Here is a 19,591-nt window from a genome sequence, read left to right on the forward strand (position 1 = left end):
TCCTTTTAAGGATTCCTCTGCTCCCATCTCTGTGCTCAACCACGACATAATCATTTCCTCAAACCCTTTCACATATCCAACACACAGAGAGAAACACAAGGTGTGCACATCCCAGACTGGATCCCGTCTGGTTGCTTTAAGTAGGAGGAAAGATGAACATATTAAATGCTGTCTTTGAAATCTAGGTGTCACCAGGTTTGGGATATTTTTTTAGACACGTCTTCTGTTGTTACTGGAAAGTGTAACTACTGAGTTTCACTGAAGTCAAAAGCTCCTCTCAGGTTTGTTTTCCTTTCAGCTTGCTCTAACAGCTGCCTTATCAAAATCCACAGAAGACAAAAAAATCTATGGTTCCTAGCATACACATTTTGAAATGGTTTCAAGTGAAAAGTTTTCACCTTTAGTATGGTCTTGTAAGGCACACAGCTATCTTCCTGACTTTGGTAGTCTTGATCCAGAAGGGAAAAAAACCAAACCCAAACCCACTGTTTTTGCTGACTAGGATTGACTGACTTAGTGAGTATCAGCAACCTTCAAGGACATGGTGGAAATCACAAGTGCTGGATGCAGCTCCCTTAAATCCTCTAACCCTCTGCTTCTCTGCTGTAATGTGCTGGATGCAGTTCCCTTAAATCCTCTAACCTTTGCTTCACCGCTGTAACAGCCATTTAAGCACAGATAAACTCACTTTCAGATTATTTTCGTAAAACTGAAGGTCAGCAAATTATTCGGTAATTTAAGACTGTCACATAATTCTCAGCCTGATGCATAACTCAGGCCTACTCCACTGAACACACCAGGAGGCAAGAGGTGTGCGACCTATTTTGAGGTCTGACGTGCCCCATGGAGAGAGGCCTTGATGACAGATTTCGAGTCACATCTTGCAGCAACATGTATTGCAGCCTTTCCAAGCCCTGGCTACCCCACTGCAAGCACCTGAACTCCTCTGCAAACCTTGGCCATGTTTAGTGACAAAGTCTGCTTTTGTGCATCTCTTGGCACTGGCCAACTCCTCCTCCTTCACCAGCTCAGAAGTTGCCTCTTGCCCGCGATGGCTTTGCAGGTGAAGAGTGAACAGTCACACTGTGCAGTCCTCAACAACCCATCCTTGCACCTAATATGCTCCTGACTCTCTTCACAGTCAGCCTGAAGAAACGGACTGATCTTGGCCAAAAAATCTCCACTATAGGGAGGTCATTCTAGTATTACCCAGTGGAGGGCAACCACACATACACAACAGTCAGCATCCTACTATCTGATAGAGAAAACAAATAAATGCACTTTAGTCCCATTTCCAACCGTCAGAAGAATTTGTGTATCTTTCCCATTCCACTTTATTTATGCCTATGCCCTTCCTTGTGACACTTAAACAGCAACCCCCAAACAGCAGAGTACATTCACCTGAAATTAGGCAAAAAGAGAACCTAAATTCCTCAGCTCCCCCACTCAGCAGCAGTTTGGCCCTTCTGCCCGTACATGAGGAGGACCTGCCAGGCCACACAAGCAAACCACGCAGCAGAAAAGCAACACTTTTCCCCTTGCATTTGAGCATGTAGCTACGTGGATAAGACCACGGGAAGAGTTTCACCACTTTTTGTTTGTTTGTTTTTTATTTTCAGATATGAGGCCTGAGCTGTAAGGAGCTATTGAAATTATGTACTAAGAGAGAACAGCAGCTGTGATCTAGCAGGAACAGATCAGCACCTGGCAAGCCTTCAGCAAACAAGATTCTTACCCAGCCAAGTAATATGTACAAGATATAAAGGTGAAGGCAGGTGAAGGATGTATGGGTCCTACACCACACAGATAAGCCATGGTGCTTCTAATTTACAGAAGGCAGCAGTGCATCCCCTTTGGGCAGCAGTTTCTTTCATGCTATCCAGAGACAAAAAGCTAAAGCAAGCTACTATCTTCAGAGGCTTGACAAAAAAGCAAGCCAAATCAAATACTGCTTTAACAAGAGGTAATCCAATAGGTTCAGCCGAGCAATTGTTTGAACAGTCACTGTGTTTTGGTACAAACACAGGCTGAACATCAATAATTCTGAAGTCCAGCCTAAGTAGATCTTAAACAACTAGGAAACAAGACACTCCTTTTTCCTTCACCACTCCAGCAAGCTCAGGCACCTTTCCACAGTCCACCCAAGCCAAGTGTGTCCATGCCCCAGCCAAACCACAGAGTGAGCAGAGCAGCGCTGCTCTGCGTGCCACTGAGCTAACTTCATCAGCTGAACCGATAACCCCCCCTCAACTTGTCAAGACAAGTTGGTCGCTGTACATGCCATTGACCTAAGGAGAATACATCAGTCACAGCTGGTAATTTGGACACTGGAAGCAAGGAAACTGCTTGTGAACTGGCTATTAATAGCAAAGGGACTGGGGATATTTTCTCCCTCTCGTGCATGCCTGCCTACCTTGCTTGCACAAACCCTTTGAAGCCTGTATCAGCCTGCTCTGATGCTCTCATGGTTGAAAGTGAAGCAGGAGATGGAGGGGAAAGGGTTTGTTCAGGAGCACCCAACAACCCTAACTTTTATGCCCTGGGGCAGGATATCCTGCAAGTAATGCCATACCTCAGTACTCAGCCAGAAAACCCAGGGAAAGGCAGGTGTTTGTGGGAGAGGCACTGGGTGACTCAGCTCTTCGCCCTCTCCTTCCTCCATCAACATTTCAACAGCGCAATTCACTGGTGTTACAGGGGTGAGACACAAGGACTGCCTCAGTACATGAAACGGAAAGCCAACAACCCAATCAACTCTGATTTAAGGATACTCATTTCTTCATCACCATTATGCTCTGTTGTAAAAGTCACTTTATGGCCTTGGCTAATCTGGGATGCTGTTGCATCATCACCTGGGAAAATGTTGTTGATAAACAATTACTAAAGGAGAAGAAAAAAGAAAAAAAAAAGAAAGCAGCAAACAGAAGTAAGTGCTTCTCCTCTGGCCTGCAAAGGATCTTTCTGCACTCAAACCGCTTTGGGCTGCAAGAGTTTTAGTTGGCACAGTTTGCCTGTAGGTTGTGCACAGCACCCAAAGCACTGTACCACAGCACTCCTTCACTGTGTGCCAGTAAAACACTGTGGCTTTTGAGCTGGGGTGGGGGTGGGGGGGGGTGTCAGTATCATTATCACTAGAAAAAGGGGAAAGAGGGGCTCTGTGGTTTTGGTATGGGCTGCCACAGCCCCAAGGCTGTGCCAGTAGATCCATCAGTTCTCTGGCCCCAAGTCCAGCTGGTGTAATCCAGCCTCTTCTGTGCTCTTAAACATCCTCACATTCTTGAACACTGTGGCTACATCTGACCTGCCTTGCGGGTTTGGTTCCTGGTTACGCTGACTTCTGGCCCACAGCCAGGGATCATGCAGGTCAATGGCAGCCAGCCAAGGACACCACTAGGTGGGATACACCCTGGGAAGTGAGTCCCAGTATCAAGGAGCATCCCCTCGTGTCCCAGTGACCAGGTTCCCAACCCTGAGCTGTACATCTCAGGATGGAGCCTGGCCTTGACAGTCCATGGCTGGGGAAGGACTGGGAATCCCCATATTATGCCAGTTCACAGCATTCAATAACAAATAAATACCCATGAAACACATGGGAAAGGTTATTACTTCAGCATGTATAAAGGAGACATTGAAGTGACAGGGAACTTCACTTCCCACCTTTTGAGGGGATAATACAAACCAGCAGAGCAGAAGGAAATCCAAAACATCATTTATCAAAGCAGCAACAGAATTTTGTCAAAGGAGAGATTTCACAACAAGGATGCTTTTGGCATGGGTGGAGATTAATGGCAAAACAATGAAGCAATGCGAATGATATACGATTGTTTCTTTGCACAAAGCGCTGAAAAGTTTTCAGAAGCTTTATGAAATTAGAGCTGCTTATGTTTAACAGCTAAAATAAAAAGGTGGGGAGGGAGTGCTTCCCCTGTGCATTTCTCTAGAAGCAGAGCTCATGATCATACTCAACAGGAAACATGCAACTTGTTGAGCGCTCTCAGCACCTTCCTTCCCACTGAGCTGCAGGCACAGGGGAAGCTCAGCAATTTCCAGAATTGGGTCCTTGCTTTTGTACCTCTCACCTCTCTCCCTCCCCACGTACTCTCCATCCTCCCTTTGACACACACAGATGGAACGACTCACAATAACATGCCAATTAGGTTATTTGAAGCCTTGCTACTAGCTACTCTAAATGCAGGCACATGAAGCAGCAGGATTTTGCTGGTGACATTTGGACCACAAATGAAGTCCCCAAGAGTAATAAACAATCAGGTAAAGAAATCTGGAAAGAAATTACCCAGCACACCTTGTCTTCTTGGCCCCCGTGAGATCCATATAAAATGTGTTAATGCATCTGATTATGATCTAAATTACGTGCAGAGGCTCCTGCCAAGCACTCTGTGAAGTTTCTGTATTGTTAAGTTGGAAGCTATTTAAGAATGGTCCAGTCATCATGTTTCAAATTAGATTTGGGAAAAAACATCTTCCTACTTTATTGCTGGCTCGGAAAACAGGTTTGCAGGAGAAGGTCGATTTTTTTTTTTTCTTTGCTGAAGAAAGAGCAGAAGTGGTGACAGAACAAAAGAAGAGTCATTCTGTTACCTGTGCTTGTATCGTAACCTGAACCATGTGGATTTACTGTACACAGACATGCCAGAAAGCGACTTCAGTTTCAGCTGGCTTTGTAGATGTGGTTTTTTTCCCAAAAGGGGGTATAAACACCAAGGTGTTCTCATGTACACATTCCATGGACCGTAAAACTTCGAAAGAAAGTGTTTCTGAAAATGAAGAGTTCAATGAGAATGGTTTGCAGAACATCATGCGAGACTCACCATGCCTGTAACGGCTAGCTGAGCTGTCGCTTACTCTGCCAGCAAATCATTGTGTTGCTTGGAGGCACGCAAGAAGGCTGTTTTTCTTCCCAGAATGCCAAACCAACATTGGGGCTTTTAACAAAAAATAATAGATACGCACCTCCCAGGTATATATTCAATACACAGAAGTTCAGGAAAGCATCCACCATTTTACATGGCAAGCCTGACCACCTCACCTGTAGTTAAAACACCACCAACCCAACCTGTATTTTATCATCTGCTGGCATCTGACCAAGCTTTCACTGCACTGATCAGCATCTCCTTTCCACTGCATTGCCGGTTTCCTGAGTTAGAAGCAGAGCCAAGGTCACCTTGCTCAGAAAAGATCTTTAAAAGGAGGGTCCCTGTATATTAAAGGCCTTCCATCTATTACCCCTGCCCTTTCAAACACATAGCTGTAGCAACAACTGCATAAATTAGGACTAGGAAGACAGCTAACATATAGTAACACTCTTACATACTTATTTTGCTCCATATGTGCATATAAATACATACACATACATAGATATACATATGTGCCAGACAGCTGTCTGCAGCTCCTCTCAAGGTGCACAGCTCATCTTTAGTATAGGGCTTAATACTTCATCACTATAGCATCCAGCATAACAGGCATTTCAAGGTATCAACCACACCCAGCCCCTTTGGTACGTCAAGATGGTCATTTGATATCCACAGCAACTGTTGGACACATTTAATATCGCTCCACACGATGACGTTAGAAGTTAAGCATTAGAAATCCACCTTTAAGGCATGCCTTTGTTTGGTGCATGTACTAGAGCCCATGTTCCAGCTTCTACCACGTGCTTCGCTTCCACCTCCAAACAACAAGTCACGCAGCAAGGAAAACAAAACGAGCCATATGTTAGGCCTAAATGCTGAACTGCAATGTCCTTGGTCTATCTTTTAGCATTTGTTCTCAAAAACATCAACTAGGCAACAAGGCAATTTATGCCAATGACCAACACTTCTGCCTGCATTGAAGTTCAGCACAGCCAAAGACCGAATTCAGGAGCTAGCAAATGTAAAACTCCGCTCAAGCCAGACCTTGTTATCAGCAGATCTGCAGGAAATTAGGGATCAAAACTACCACTTCTAGCCACCGTGGTAATATAGTGGTTTAAACACCAAAAAATGCTTTAATGTAGGATCACAGGTTGGATCCCAGCCAGCCAACATCACTGCTTTAAAGGGAAATATTTATCTTTTCAAAACACTTACTAGACAACATGCTAGGTGCTTGAAAGTAAAACCTTCACTAAATAACCAGATTTTAACCTGAAATTCTGCATGCTGGTGATTTCTTCTGCTGCAAGCAAGACTGATTCCCTTACACACCACTCTTATTTTCTCTCTTTCTCTCTTTTTAAGAAAAAGAATAATTTTCTCTTTCAGTTTAACTTTGAGGCAAGATGGAACACCACAGTCTGGCCTCGAAGACGTGAGATCTTTTGAACTCTGAGTCCACAGGCTCTCACAGGAGCTGAGCTTGAGGGCTGCTCTGGAACAAATCAAAAAGGATTTCACTTGCACAATGCAGCAAAAAAAAACCCCTACATGTACAGATAGGTATGTGGTTGGGGGTGCGGAGACAGCTAACAAGTTAAAAAAAAAAAAAAAAAAAAAAAGAAAACAAAAAGGCAGTGCCATTATAGCTTGATTGCCATGATCCCATAACCTAAACACTATCCTGCATGGCTGGATTTCCTGGAGGAAATCACCAGCACAGTTGTAAAGTCTGCTGGAAGTGGCTCAGCCCAAGTATATATAGAACAGATGCTCCAAACATGACACACAAGGACACAGCGCTCCTGGAGAAATCTTTTGACAGCAAGTCAAAACAGGGGCTTGAACTGGTCACACGTCATTAGAGATGCAGCTGTGATTTTTTCACAATTAGTAGCGTTCAAGGCCAAAAGGGACCCTGACAGCACCTAGCCTGCTTCTCACTGTATCACAGGCCATTACATTTTATCTAAGTTTTCCTAAGAGCAGGAGTTCGATCTGGCAGCCAAATCCCAACTCTAATAACTGTGGTGGTGCCCCATAACAATCTGTGTGCTACCTCCACTCAGAAACTTGGGCTGCTAGAGTAGCTTTGCATAGGATACAACTGCCTCTTGGTGCCCTTTCGTCCCTCTGCAAGAAAATCCCACTCCTTGGCAGAGACGGAAGTGACTCTGTGCTCCAGCTACTTTGCTTCACGCTTGACACCTTGGCTCAAGCCCACATTCATCAGCAGTTTTGACAATACTCCAGTGTTTGACTGAAGGAGCTCAGCACAGGGCACAAAATCTCATCCTCTGGCTTCTTTGCAGCAGTGAGAGCAAAGCTGGAGAAGAAGAAATGCGCTGCCAGCAGCAGTGTCTAGCCTCTGCCTGTGGTTTCCACTCAGCCACACACCCCTGCAATAGCTGCCCAATCAGCATCCATAGGCTAATCCTTACACAGTGAACCTACCTTGGTTACAAAGTGTTTCGGGATAAGAATCTGCCCAATGAATGATGCTAAAGAAGAAGAACTTTCAGGTTATGTGCTGAGTTTCAGAGCACAACTCCCCACTGAGCTGTGTGCAGGGATTTGGATACCGAGGCACCCAGACACTGAGCCAGCCAGCAATGCCGAGGCCATTAGCGACATCATGATTTTAAAAGCCCTGTTGAATTTAAACCGCTGAAATCAGAATAATGTGAAATGCCGCTTCTTTGCCTGCAGTTCTGTCAACTGAATTTGGCTAAAACTTACAGCAAATAATAGATCATTAAATAAAAGAGTTGATGGCCAAAAGAAATAAGTAATGGGTTTGATTAAGTCTCCATGGATGACACTGTACCGTTGCTGTCCAACTTTTACAAGCTTTCCCCATCTCACCATTACTTTACCTTGACTGTGGGGAGAAGGAAGAGTGTTGCTAGAAGAATGCAGAGATGTTTTGATGGACTGTGTTAAAGTACAGCAAGGGAAGGAGCAATCTAATACCAGGCACGGAGCAGACTGACACTGCGGTGCTCGTTTGTGCTTTACCTTCTGTGTCTTGGCTCTACATCACACATTGACTCCTTCACTACTTTTCTTCCTTCTCCCAGCATGGATCTCAAGGGTTCTTCTCCTGTTTAATACAAAAACACAAATGATACCACATGGACTTAAGAAACCTTACCTATCGCCTAGAGGCACTATATGCAAGAGAGGCTACCTATTAGCACATTGGCTGAAAACACTCCTTCCAGCCCCTCTCCAAACAGATGAGAAATTCACAACATAGTAGGCCTTAAGACTGCAAGCTCCCCTAGGTTTGATAATCTGGGATACTGGGGAGTATCGGAGGCTGGAGGATATCACCTGAGGAGACAGGCACAGGATTAGCCCTTGGGTGCTATGATGCCTAGAGCAATGAGGCACATCCTCAGCTCCTGCATACTCCTTAGCACAGCAAAGACTCACAAAAGGAGGGCAGGGCATCTGTAGTAAAAAGCAGACTGCCCAAAATACCCCAGGCAAAGTTCTGATGACTTAGACTTCTGGTCCTGCGCCCCTTCCATTGCAGTGACACCAGGAAAATGAACCTGAGCCTTCCCTACCTCAATTTGATGGATTGTAAGGGCAGTATGCATACCGACAGGGACAGATGGGTACAGAAGGACACAAGAGATGCTTTTGGTTGTCAGCCCTGTCGCTAACTTGCTGAGTTACCTTCACTCCACCAACTCTCAAAGCTGGGGCTGAGGGTACTTTGCCCTGTAAGAGCCAGTACAATCTACAGCAGCAGAACTGCAGCGGTAAACAATCAGCATGTTTTACAAACATTGCTGCTGATACCTTCCTCTAAATGAGACAACCTGGAGAAGGGATGTTTCAAATTCTTTGTAGCTAAATGAGATGAGATGTGGGTCGCCAGCTTTGCACTCTATCAGCTCAAAGCCAGTGAACAGGTGTTCTCAGCTCCCTTCACAGAAAACATTTCCACTACACCTGGCAACTGAGAGCTCTCAAGCCACATGCATTTCCCACAAAATTTAAAATTTAAAAAAAAAAAAAAAAAGTCTACTACACTGCTCCGTAAGTGCCAAGGTCAAAGAGGACCACTGCAAGCCACCCAGTCTGACCTGCGGCATGACACACCATGAGCTCCACCCACCAGTTCCAGCCTCAAGCCCAGTAACTCGCAGTCATTTTTCATCCAGCCTTTTCCCTAGCTCAAATCCTCTCTCAGACACACTTCTGCTGCAAACTGTCTGATCTCAGCAGTTAAACATATAGAAAATAAATAAAATAAAATACTTTTTGCTAAACCAAAGTCCAAGGCTTTGGGACTATTGTTCAGCAGGCGATGCCTTTGCTGTAGGTGGCATCTCCTTTTGTTTCAGAACAGAAAGCACCACGCATCAGCACCATCCACATCCTGCCTTCATCCTCCTACACAGTCTTGGACAGCCACAGCTCTGGCAGCCAGTACAAACTTGAGTGTCCCAAGCTTCCCACCCCTACTCTTACTAATGTGTTCCATACTCACAGCCTTTCACACAGTCCCAGCTCCGCCGCTGCTCCCAGCAGAGAGCTGGTGCTGGTACTGGGCTCTGGTGACAAGACCGGCATCTGCTTACAAAGGCTGCCTCTATCCTTTTCACTTTGGCTAGCAAAATGCTTCCCAAGTGCCTGTGTCTCTGGGCTACAAAGAAGGAAGGTTATCATGAACGTAGCTCTTCTCTCTTGGCAGGCTGCAGGACATGGCACATTTCCATCTGCACAAGGCTACAAGACGTTTGCAGCAACGAGAACTAACAGCCACGACCCCTCCACGCCTCGCTCCTCCCTGCACAGCAAAGCTTCTTCCAAGAGTTCTCTAGAAATCACAACTAAGATGTTACTCAACAGCCACAGCTGAGGATTTCATTTCAACATGCCCTGCAAAATACACACTTCAACGCTCACCCACATGATGCAAACCCAGCATCTGCACACAACCCTTGCTAGCTGTTTAAAGTCTGGAAATGTTTTATTACAAGCTTTAAATGCATACACTTTACAAAATAAAAATTCACATTGGAAAAAAAGAAATCATTTAACCAAAGTCACAAATTATTCTGGGTCCTCAAGACTCCAGACGCTTGGGGCAAAGGACCCAAGGAATCAGAGCTCCTGGAAATGGGACATGCAAATTCACATCAGCCAAACAAACCACTTTCCTGAGAGCTTAGGTGTGGTTTGTTTTTGTAAAGCCTAATTCTAATGTAAGCTCTGAAAAACATTAGGGTGCTCACAGAATAAATGCTACCCTATGATAAAAGCAAAGCCCCTTCCCCAATAAACACTGTATAACTTACATAATGTAAAAATTACAGCATATATTAGTGACAGTGGTCAGAATATAGTATTAACAGAAATAATAGTACACCAGCACAGGCTCACCCAAAAAGAAAAGCAGTTTCTCACTACTCTCCATCTGAGAAGCAATGGCAAGCAGCTGTTATGACTTCATTTTATTTTTTATTAGTTTTTAGAAGCTAGCTATGCTAAAAGGTTGCACCAGTAATTTAAACTGCAGTTGTCAGCAGAAATGAAGGACATTGTGGGATACGTTTTATTCTAGCTCTTTTATTGCTTGGCTCCTTGGAGTGATTCAAGCAGCTTAAGGATTCCAGAGGTACTGTCACAACAATATCTGGCCCTTAGCAAGCTGCCATTTCAAATAGGAAAAAAAAAAAAAAAAAGAAGACTGAAAAATGCCAGCCTTTAAAGAACTGGCTGGACCAGCAGAAGCTGTTCAAGAGTCAACAACTGCCAACTGCTACCAAATCGTTCCCTCACAGGGATGTGCACGTCCTGCAGTGTTACTCTCCCTTGACAGAATGAGAGGTGGCTCTGTAATACATGGTAAATTCTCACTTTCGCAGCTCTGGTGAAACACATGCACATACACATACGTGCGTCATGACTCTCCCTGCCATAAATGGGAGCCAGCAGCGCTCTGGCACACATCTGCTGCGACACGGCAAGGCAGGCGACATGCTGCTTCACGTCCCTTAGGCTAAAGTCAAGCATGGTAGTGTGCAATGGGCTCTCCATGGGATGGGTCTAGATGGAATCTAGATGGACAGCACACACTCTAATTGTTGAAAGAGACCTTGTGCTAATTTGCTTCTAAGCAAGCCCCTCCTTAACCCTCAACCCTATGCACAAAAATCAGCTCCTCTGACGTATGCTGTGACAGAAACACAGCTCGCCAAGGTGCTGCTGGCATGTGGGAGGGACACAGCGCAAGCAGGCTAGGTTGGTCACCTCCTCCAGACTTGGTCCCAGAAGACAGAGAGGAGACACTAGAGATCTTTGGGGTGTTTGTTTCACCATCCCTGGCGCTGCCCCGTCAATCAAAGGCAGGTACTGCTGCTTCCCTGTTGTGCCAGCCCCTGAAGGGGATAAGCAGAGGACTGGAGCACAACAGGGCTGGCACAGACCCAATCCAGGAAAGCTTTAAACAGTGCTGGCAAAAGCAAAAATGTTTTGAAGATTCCCGAGACAGCAGGCATCTGCTTTCTGTCCAAGCAGCACTCCAGGGTTCTGTTGGACTCTTCTCTATACAGATGATCAAAAAGCGACTTAATTTGCATCAGCTGTTCCTTGAACTGGGGCACTCACCAGCCAATTCAACTGCTTCTTCCCACTAGACCAAGCTGGTAAGAGATGCTGGTCTTCATCCACATCCAGCGACTCTGAACACCATGGGCCTGGAGGGCAGAGAACATCCCACTGCTGAAATGTCTGCTGGTTGCTTGCTCCAAGAGCCAATTACAAAAACTAATCCAGAAAAAGGGAGAGGGATGTTATTTTGGGGGAGGGCAGAACAGCAGCATTCTCGATCACAGTGCGTTACTTGAGGCACCAGACAAATCACATGACTGAATTCAAGTCCTGCTTCCCTATTGCTCCACAGAGTGATGAGCTTTCCCGAGGTCCTTAAGTGCTAGCCACAAAACACATGTGGACCACTTTACTGCACCCCGTGGGGTATCTGCAGTGACAGGGGGCTCCCAGGGCTGACAAACCTCCACTGGAAGGGCATACAGGGTCACGCTTTCATCTGAATTACAGATCTTGATTCAGCACAGAGGGAAAACCAGCTGAACCTGGGCCACTCTATGCTTCTGGCAGAGGCAGCCTTGCTGCCTGTAGATCTTGGTTGCACTACTGAGTTGCAGCAAGAGCCCAGCATACATCACCCAAGGCATAAGGCAGTGTTATTTGGTGCCTCAGAAGTGCCTCTACTACAAAGGTGAGGTTTTCTGCAGGAATTGATGCCCTAAAGATAATTTGTTCTACCTGTGCAGACAGAAGCCTTAGAACAGCATTAGCAACCCCAAGTTATTTCTGCACCAATAGCCTCAGCAACTTCACTGCTGTCACCTGAGAGAAAACCACCGATCACCATGATCTAACCCCAACTCAGATGACAGAACTACAGAGTGGTTTGGGTGGGAAGGGATCTTTGAAGATTATCTAGTCCAACCCCGCTGCCACGGGCAGGGACCCCTTCCACCAGCCCAGGCTGCCCCCAGCCCCGTCCAGCCTGGCCTTGAGCACTGCCAGAGATGGGGCACCCACAGCTGCTCTGGGCAGCCTGGGCCAGCGCCTTATCACCCTCATCATCAAAAGAAAAAAAAACCGTCTTATGTCCAATCTCAGCCTACCCATTTTCAGTGTAAAACCACTGCCCCTTGGTCCTGTTGCTATGGGCCTTGTTAAAAAGACCTTCTCTTTCTTACAAGTCCTCTTTATCTTTATATTTTGAGAGGATGCGATAAGCTCTCCCTGGAGCCTTCTCTTCCCCAGGCTGAACAACCCCAACTCTCTCAGGCTGTCCCCGCAGCAGAGGTAGGTGCTCCAGCCCTCTCATCATCTTCCTGGCCATCTTGGGACTCACTCCAACAGGTCCATGTCCTTCTTAAGTTGGGGGCCCCAGAGCTGGATGCAGCACTGTGGGGAGGGGGAAGGGGCAGGGGCATTTCACCAGAGGGGAGCAGAGGTGCAGAATCACTTCCCTCAACCTGCTGGCCATGCTGCTTTTGATGTGGCCCAGGATACAGTTGGCTTTCTGGGCTGCAAGTGCACGTTGCTGGGTCATGTCCAATTTTCATCCACCAGTATGCCCTAGTCTTTCTCAACAGGGTGGCTCTCAATCCATTCACCACCCAGTCTGCATTGATACTGGGGGTTGCCCCAACCCAGGTGGAGGACCTTGCACTTGACCTTGTTGAACTCCATAAGGTTCACATGGGCCCCTTCATCAAGCTTTCCTCCCTTCCCTCTTGTTTATCAGATGACAGATGATGCGATGTGGTAAGTATTGGAAAACGGGTCATCCTTGACTGCCCTTGCTGTAGGTCCCTCCATGTCCTCCTCAGCATGTGCAGACACCACGCTAGGAGAGTTCTATGTTTGCTGAAGCAAGAGCTAAAGATGCCCCTGTGCCAGACAACCATGCCTTAAAAATCTGTGAAAACAAGCAAAACTTACTTTGCAAAGAATGATCTCTTAAGCAGAGGGATGACTTTTGTAGCTGGATTTCAGGACCTTTAAGTTTGGAAGCCTTTTTTTTTTTTTTTTTTAACTTTTTGAAAAAAAGTTGTTCAGGTCACCTTTGATGCAAAAAGTCATCTAAAAGGAGGAGGCTGTCAGATGGTCTCTCAGCAAGGCAGTATCTGTTCCCTGGGCATGGACTCAGAGCCTTGTGAACTCCCTATGCCATCTGCATATTATATGTTCGCACTCCAAGCCCCATGGATGCTTCTTTGATGAGTTACCGTTTGGTGAGCTGGAGCCAAAGGTCTCTCCAGATCACAGTAATCCACGGGATGTGACATATTTAATGGCTGAAGACCCCTCCATACTTTGAAACAGAAGTTTGTTGTCGCAGTCTTTTTTAAAGAACATTTAAAGTGCCTTTTTTCCATGTCACTCCTGTCTTTCATCCTCAGTTATTTTGCTAAGCAAACAGGGTTGCATTCAGCACAGACAGAGCAGAACAGTGCACACGCTGCAGAGACTTTTACCAACATCTGTCACTCACTCCACCATTAACCTTTAACTGTGCGTCTCACTGCTACTGTCCAAAGGAGAAAGGCAAGTGACAGATGTCTGCTGCAGAGAACCTCAACAAGCATGCGTGCAAGTTAAGAATTGCTTCACAACGTAAAAAGGAAGCTTTGCTCTAAGCAACCACATTAAGTCATCAAGCTCACCACCAAGTGCTAGAGATGGGAGAAGTCCATCATGGGGACTGCTGCAATACATAAAGTAGAGATTAAACCTGTCCTTATGTCTCAGCAAAGATCGTTGTGATTACAACAAGAGAAATGTTAATACTGTACCATGTACAACAGGCAGTGTACAGTGCCTTGAACCTTTGGGATGCAGGGCTGGAGGAAAGCAGCGAGAACACGGGCTCAAGGCAGAGCAGGATGTGACTGATGCAGAGCGCAGCTATGGAGAGATGCCCAGGAAGGCTCCCCTGCTCCTTGGAGAATTCAGCCCTGCTCTTAGACACATGGTCTCCTCCTGGCCTCTCCAGCTTGCTGTTCCAACATAAACAAATAAGATCTACATCCTCCTGGAAATTAAAAACAGCATCTCAGATATATACACAGACAAGCTCTCCTCCTGCCCCACAGGAAACCGGGATGGAGAATTTTCAGCCCTCGGTGGCCTGGAGCAATCCACGTTAGTGGGGGCTGGAGAAGGCCAAGAGTGAAACACACAGCACTAAATGGCACCTTGGGATATTTAGCTATCTCAGTTTTCTTTTCTGACCTCATCTCTTCACTATCCAGATAAATTTGCCCATTTCCTTTCGTTCATGCTCACAGCGTCCACTAAAAAGCTTTTTCCTTTACCCCTGTCACAGAAACACCACAATCTGCTTTCATCTCACCCTTTCCTGACAGTTACATCCACTTGCTTCCCTATTTTCTCTTCTTTCAAGGCTCTCATGCAAGCTGTAAAAAACATCCCTCATCCCCCTGTACCATCATTATTTTTCACAGTCAGGCATGCTATTGCTTATCTAAAATCTGTTTTCAGTACGGTTATTTAAGCTCATTCTCCCACACCAAGGTAAACAAATATTGTAACCTAATACAGAAATATGCCCGTGAAAATCATTCCCGGCATGCAAGGCTCTAACCCAACCTGAGCAGAAGGCCAACAAGATCAAGACATGGCACACAACACGAGCTCAGATCTGCAGCTCTGGTGGGCCATCCGTCCCTGTCTGAGGCACGGTGGGCTTCAATCTGCTCCACTGTGCACACATGTGCTGGCATCTCTCCAAGGGTCTCTTCTCCACCAAAGCTGCTGAGCTGACCACGGTGGGGACAGAGACATCACACAAGGTCAGGCAGAAGGCACTTCTGGCACCCCCATACCCATGCCGTTAAGGAGATTCCAAAGTCCATAAGCTTGGACCACACAAAACATTAAATAGAGCTCTGATACTTCAGAGCAGCAAGTTTCCCAGGCTAATGCAGGCAACGTCACATAAAACTGGCAACATAACCATCTGGGTCCATTAACTGCACTTGCTCTATAGCATTTGCTGTCTGAATTGTTTATGCCTCGTTTGAGCACAGAGGCTACCCAGCATATTAATACTCTGGAAAAGAACATGTAAAACGGAGCTAGAAATGGGCTGTTCGGTGTGCCGCTTGTTATGTCAGAGCTACAGTGCAGCCTGCAGTGGGATAAGGCAGGAGGCATCTATGGGGGGGGAGGGGGAAACACGGAAAAAAAAGAAAAAAAACCAACCAGTAAGCCCCTATCTACTTTCCACTTTAGCAAACAAAATCATATAAACAGGGAAATTAAAACCTGTTGTTGGCAGAGCAGAAAGAGTATCAAAGATTTTATAATCCCACTGCAAGAAAGGAATTTTAAAAGGCTTGTGAAGAACAGGAATAAATTGCTAAGTTTCTTCTGCAAACCCAAACAAAAACAACTGATTTCCCAGAAACAACTGGGAAATTATTCCCCCCCCCCCCCCCTCCTGGCCCCAAGTCCAATGCTGCTAGCAAAGGATTAGTTTCTACTGCCTTCTCCTTACCCTTTACTATGTCAGTCTGGGTTCAGAATCGCATCGAAAGTCAAACAGGTTAGAGATGCCCTAAAAGCTCCTGCCTACCTGCTGAGTCACCGGACAGGAAAGGCATTTAAGCTAATAATTTACCTTAGAGCTCACTAGGAGTTTTCCAACACACAAGGCAGGGTGTAGCTCATGCTGGAGATGCTCAACTGAAAGGTCTCTGCATCCCCAACCACCTACTCCAGAAGCCACAATTTCCCTTTTGTGTCTTCTTGCAGGAGACACAGCTCTTGACTGCGTGCCTTTAGATGACCACGTGACTATCTAAATCCCAAATGGACACAGATCCCCTTTAAAAATCCCTGAATTCCCTCGGCAAGCTCAAGCCTGCCAACTGAGCTGATCTGATGATGCACAGAGACAGCTTTGCGTAGAGAGAGCAGGGCTTGGCATAAGAAAAGGAGGAACGCACAAGGATGTTCAATACAGAAATGAGGGTGGATAAGGAGAACAGGATGTTTACCCCGGCACTGTTGCTCCTACCATTTATCAACAAGGTGTAACAAGAGACAGCATTAGGACGTACCAGGGGAGGGGGAAGAGTTTTTTCTTTAGCTACCTCAGAAAAAGCTTTAATGAAGAAGCCACGTTGTACATGCTCCTCAGGCTTAAGACTTTCAAGGATAAGAAAACGGACCTTCAAATTAAGGTCCTCTGTGGCTGACTTATCCTGCTTTACCTGAAGTCATAGCCCACTTTGGGAATATGACAAATCCTTTCCACATTAAACCAGTTGGGTGGCACAATGAATTAGCATACAAGTGGAGGGATGCTGAGTAGGAGCAAATTAGCCCATTCAAAGAAGAGCAAAAGGTGCATTAGAGTCTGCTCAGCACAAAAGTCCTTCCCTCTTCCACAGGCAGATAAAACACAGAGAAGCAGCAACAATTCCTTTCAGAAAATTATCCTAAGCTTCCAGTCCTCTGTGGAAATTCATTCAAAAAGAAGCAGTCCAAGCAAGAACTTCCAGCTGCAAAACCACCCTCTGTTTTCACATGGCATTTCACTTTCACAGCAAAAATGGTGCTATGGGATTTTGCCTTCAAGAAAGGGCATGGAAACTCCCTTCGCTCAATGCCACCAAACTGTTGTCACCACACACAACTGTGCTGACACGAGATGTTCAGAAACAATCTCCTGACCTGGCCTTGATTTTGTGAGAGACACTGGACTGATACATATCATCGCTTAGTTTGTGACCATGCCACGGACTTTCTGCACAAGCAGAACAGCCTCACCCTCTCTGTATCTCTGCATACCAACATGTAAAGCAAAAGTAACTTGTTATGCATCTTCCAGTAAATCTAGTTACCTGCTTTTCATTCAAGAACAACCTCCAAAGATGCATGCAAGTTTGATCCAAAAAGATGCAGTGAATCCATCCCTCCCTGGTAACGTGCTCCACCAACTAATCGCAGCCCATGTCTACCTTCTAACATTACCTTCCAAATAGCTGGTACTTCTCCAGGTCCTCTCCAGCGGACTTGGCAGCATCCAGCACCCTCTCCCCACAAAAGTGAATCATGTTTCAGTCTTTCTCTTGACCAAACAAGAAGGAGATTTTATAAGTCCACATATTTTCTCCCTGTTCCAAATACTGCCCTGCTGCTCCTTCTGCGTGTTCTCTAGATTTTCCCATGTCTATTTTAAAATACGATATCAGAGCTAAATAAGCTATTCCACCCATATTTTCATAAACAGATATTTTGGAAATAAAAACATCCCTTGCTCCCGTTTCCCAGTTCACATGTCCACAGATGGCATTAAACACTTCTTACTGCACTACCACTCTGGGACTTGACGTAGATGTGGCTGCTCAGTACGACCACAAGCACCTTTTCGCAGCAACTGTTTCTCCAGGCATGGCCCATGCTGCTTGCTCCTCCTCCACATGCAGCTTTGTTGTGGGTCACTTCACATGTGATTTGTGGGACTGCAGTTTACAAGTCATCTGGATTACCTGAAGTCATTTATCATCCTATTGTAATGATTTATAACTCCATCAGTTTTGTGAAGTCCACAGATTTTCCAGGCGGCAACTCCGTACTCGATGAAAAGCACAAGAACAGCAAGGGTGCAGCTATTCCTAAGAACCTGCATGATCACACTTACAGCACTGCAGCTTTACCACAGCCTTTATGTGACTTTTATTTCCTACACTGATGAAAGAAAAGCAGACACAGGAGCTTACACTGTCTTCACGACAGCTTAGACACTGTCTCGTCATGCAAAAGTGAATTCGTTCAGAGCAGCAGTTTACCACGAGCTCAGAAAGAACCCACTCCGACCTATAAGAATAAGACATTACACTCAATTTCTTTTCACTATGGACAAGGGAAAACTGATTAGGCACAAGTTGTCCTTAAAAAAATGAATCTGCTTATCTACTATCCATCAAATCACAATAACTTGAAAAACTGGCAAATCTAAGTATTTGCCTGGGAATTAAGAGAAATACATCCGTCAATGACCCTCACATTTTCCTCCTCCCATCCGGTACTCCTGCAGGCCTTTCATCACCACAGGAATGATGCTCAGTGCTACCAGCAATGACACTCGATCTGTAACTTTAATATACACAAAAGCTTTATCAGAAGGTCACTAAAGTCCAGAGGCTCTCAGGGCAACTTTGGTTCCACCTAACCAGACTGTTGCATTTTGACATAGGGTGCGTCTTTTAAGTCAAGTAGGTTGTTAGCTGGTCTGTTTTGTTACAGAAGAATATCTCATGCACTTACTAACTCCTGCTGGACAAATTGAGCAGAGACAAGATGTCTGTTCATCTCTGCCATCCTGCAATTAAAACTTTCCTTTATGAGGCAGACAGGCATGAAACACTCCATAACGTCTCACCATACTTCTTTTTCCTGCAGGTCACCGCCACCTCCACCAAAAAGAAAAAGAAAGGTCATTACCCTTGGGGCCCTGCACGACACTCCAAGCCAAGAGGCCACTGCACCAGCCCAAGCTGCAGGAGTACGAAGAATCCACAGGGCTTCAGGTCCCTTTTCTGCAGACTTCAGAGTATGTTGAAGAAAAAGGCACGACCTATCAAATGGAACCTGTAAAATCTGATCCAAGGTGTCCCTTGGGGATTTTTTTCTGCTCCCTTGGGCCTCCGTTTCTGCAGGGTCACAGCATCTTGCCTGTCTGCTTCCTGAAGGCACTGACTGCCAGGTACCAGAGCATCTATGTCCCACGCTCTGCATCTCTCTGATGCTCTGCCCAACACCTGAGGGTGTGAAACACTGCCCTTAAGCCCACTTCCAGCACAGTTTCTTACAGAAACAGTATTTGTGCAAGTGTATTTTTTTACATCTCTTCTAAAATCTTCTGAAGCAGTTTCAACCCAGACCTAGCCCAGGATGAAGCTCTCCAGACATTAAGGCTGTCCCTCCATAAGGACATGAACCTCAGAGGTAGGGACGGACTAGGACCAACAGCTTCTGCTAATGCGGGGATGCCTCAGACCTCAATATATCTACATATAGATGTATTTCATCATCTTTGCCAACTTACAGCTATATATACATATATTTTTTCACATACAGGCACACAGAGGACAGGTCCCACTGACCCCACTAACCCTGCA

The 19,591-nt window shown here is 45.7% G+C and overlaps 1 protein-coding gene across 12 annotated transcripts in view; it reads right to left on the reverse strand.

Annotated features, from left to right (window-relative positions):
* The window catches only part of EXTL3 (exostosin like glycosyltransferase 3), a 130,930-nt gene that overhangs the window by 52,274 nt on the left and 59,065 nt on the right, over positions 1-19,591 (reverse strand). For 6 of the 12 annotated variants that reach the window (XM_040597575.1, XM_040597583.1, XM_040597571.1 and 3 more), the window contains 2 exons: positions 11,505-11,593; positions 7,893-7,977 (listed from right to left, as the gene is read on the reverse strand). The exons of 2 other annotated variants lie outside the window; for them this stretch is intronic. The gene's annotated coding sequence lies outside the window, so the exon portion shown is untranslated. Of the gene's footprint in view, positions 1-4,599; positions 4,776-7,750; positions 7,870-7,892; positions 7,978-11,504; positions 11,594-19,591 lie in introns of those variants that run through there. 4 more of the 12 variants (XM_040597577.1, XM_040597572.1, XM_040597576.1 and 1 more) reach the window with 3 other exon arrangements.

The sequence above is a fragment of the Falco naumanni genome, chromosome 6 (assembly GCF_017639655.2).
Source record: "Falco naumanni isolate bFalNau1 chromosome 6, bFalNau1.pat, whole genome shotgun sequence".
In the NCBI taxonomy this organism is placed as follows: Eukaryota; Metazoa; Chordata; class Aves; order Falconiformes; family Falconidae; genus Falco; species Falco naumanni.